The following is a 2,891-nucleotide window of genomic DNA, read 5'->3' as shown; positions in this document are numbered from 1 at the left end:
ATAGCCCAGATTTGTTCCTCATGTAGCCCACCATGTAGCTGCAGGTAGATTTTTCTGCCTCACGATGTAAACATAGGGAAAAAAGTGAACAGCATTTGCATAATGCTCTCTACATGCCTCTGCTGGATGAAAAATACAAAATTTTAAAAAAAGAAAGCAAGGTTTCATCTTAGATTCTCACAACCTCTTGTTCTGCAGTTCATGAATCCGACTCTGATGCTATGGTGACAGTGTATGCAAGTAGATTTTTATTTTCAGTGAAGGAGACCTGGGAAAAGATGGACTTATCTCTTTTTCTTCAAGAATTATCAGATGGTACATGCTCTTCAAAGCCCTCGCTCTCTCGAACTAGAGCACGTTCCAGGATCACACGGCCTTCTTTATAATGCTGGCTGTCTTCAGTGGCAAACTCATAGATCCAACCGAGTTTGCTATTGCAGTTTTTGCAGCTCATATTTCGAACCATGTGGCAGTCAGTGAGCATGACCCGATCTTGAACTTCACTGTACTGCAGATTAACTACCTTGTTAAAAAGAAATGCTCTACCAGTGGCTCCTGTGAATCGAGTGGAGATGAGTTCTGAGCAGTTGGTCAGGATTGTATCACAGTTTGCACATGAAAACAGCCGAGTACCACCAATACAATCAAGGAAAATTCTGCCTATTTTGATAGCTGAGGTTCTAAAAACCTAAATGCTTGTAATGGCGATTATGAGCTTGTAATAAAACCTTTACTAGATCCAAAGGAGCTACTGTTGTTTCAGCACAGCATCCAGCAATACCTCTGGCCAAGATGGAGCGCAGCCAGTAGAAGTCTTGCTGGGTGACAGCGGGCCCTCCCACCCCTGCCACCTGTGGCATTGCAGGAGGGTGATTGGCTGCTGCCAAGGCCACTGCCGCAACCACCATGATGAGGCTACGTCGGGAGACTTGGGCGCCAGCTTACAAAGCTCGCGCGAGGACCATAGCTGGGGTGAGCAGTGTCAGGGGTCCATCTAGTATTGATATGTTAAACTTTAAGTCTCTACAGAATATGAAGAAAAAAGTTAAAAGAATAAAAAATATTTAAAAAATATTAATAAACAATTACATATTTTTACACAGAAATTTAGAAATCTAACTATATACAGCATTGCAGCAGGACCGTCCTGTGACATTTTTTTCTTTGTCTCTTTTTTTTCACTTATTACTCCTTTTTTTTTTTTTAGACAAACATCTACTTGAGAGACAGTATGGAAATAATTGGTATGTCATGACAAGCAGTACATATTTAGAAGACCAGAATGACAGTCATTCCAAGTGTGACCCTTCTATTCCATATTGCTTTCTTCGGTGCAGTTGCTTAGTTCACAGGTATCAGCATATATAGTTAGTCAGGGTGAGAATCCTACCAGTTAACTGCTAGTTTTGAAAATCTCCTGATGTTTCTCAGGATCATTGCCTTACCCATCTTGTGTGTATAAATGTATGGCTTTGCCCCTGTCATTTTTCCTAGCTTTTCTCCTTGCCCTCTCCTCATTGTTTTGCTTTCCTTTTAATTGTGTTATACCTTTCTATTTGTACTTCTTCTTTTGAGTTCTTATACTAGGGAGACTATATGATATTTACACATGTGGATCCAGTTTATTTCACTTGTGAGTATATCTTCAAGTGGCATTCACTTCAATATAAATGCTTCAAGTTTATCATTCTTTACAGCTGAGTAATACTCCATTGTATTAAAATACCACATCTTTCTCATCCATTCTTCAGGTGATGGGCATCTTGGTTGTTTCCAAGACTTGGATATCACAAATTGTGCTGCTATAAATATAAGTGCACATATATCACTATGATATGACATTTTCAGTTCCTCCGGGAAAATTCCCAGTAGGGGGATAGCTGGCTTCAATGGGATTTCCAGTCCTAGTTTTTTAACGAGTCTCCACACTGTTCCATAAGGTTGCACCAGTCTACATTCCCCCAGTAGTGAAGAAGGGTTCTTTTTTCCCCACAGCCTCTCCAACAGTTGTTGTTGGTTGATTTCTTTATCATAGACTTTCTTTATGGGATGAGATGGTATCTCAGTGTTGCTTTAATTTGCATTTCACAGATGGCTAGTGATGTCTCCCATCCAAGTACTAACCAGGCCGGACCCTTGCTTAGCTTCCGAGATCAGACGAGATTGGGCGCATTCAGGGTGGTATGGCCGTAGACATGGCTAGTGATGTGGAGCATTTTTTCATATGTTTATTCACTTCTTTAATTTCGTCCTCTGAGAAGTGTGTGTTCATCTCAGATGCCCATTTCTGGATTGGGTCTAAATTTTGGGGCCCTAATGCTTTTTAGTTCTTTATAAATTCTAGAGAGCAGAGCTTTGTCTGAGTGCTTATTAGTCAAGATGTTTTGAAATTTGTGGGTTGTCTTTTCACTTTGTTTGTATATTCTTTTGATGTGCAAAAACTTCTTAATAAGAGGAGGTCCCAGTTGTTAATTCTTTCAAGTATTATGCATGTGATTTAATTTTTGTTCATGAACTGTTTGCCTACCCCTATGTCTTCAAGAGTTTCTCCTACTTTCTCTTCCAGGAGATTTAGTGTTTCTGTTTTAATATTTAGATCTTTAATCCACTTTGACTTTAGCTTAGTGCATGGTGATAGACCTGGGTCAAGTTTTAGTTTTTCACATGTAGAGAGCCAGTTTTTCCAGCACCATTTGTTAAAGAGGCTCTCTTTCTTCCAGTAAGTGTTTTTGGCCCCTTTATCGAAGATCAGGTGATTGAGTGTGTTCATAGAGGCCTCTGCATCTTCTAATCTATTCCATTGATCCTCAGGTCTATTTTGTTGCCAATACCATGCTGATTTTATCACAGTAGCTTTGTAGTATAATTTCAAGTCAGGAATTGTAATGCCT

The 2,891-nt window shown here is 39.7% G+C and overlaps 1 pseudogene; it reads right to left on the bottom strand.

Annotated features, from left to right (window-relative positions):
* Window positions 1–298: 298 nt before the first annotated feature.
* Window positions 299–908, bottom strand: LOC101572460 (annotated as a pseudogene).
* Window positions 909–2,891: the final 1,983 nt, after the last annotated feature.

Source organism: Octodon degus, unplaced genomic scaffold, assembly GCF_000260255.1.
Source record: "Octodon degus isolate 3935 unplaced genomic scaffold, OctDeg1.0 scaffold00007, whole genome shotgun sequence".
Classification (NCBI taxonomy): domain Eukaryota; kingdom Metazoa; phylum Chordata; class Mammalia; order Rodentia; family Octodontidae; genus Octodon; species Octodon degus.
This window is presented reverse-complemented; position numbering and strand designations above follow the sequence as displayed.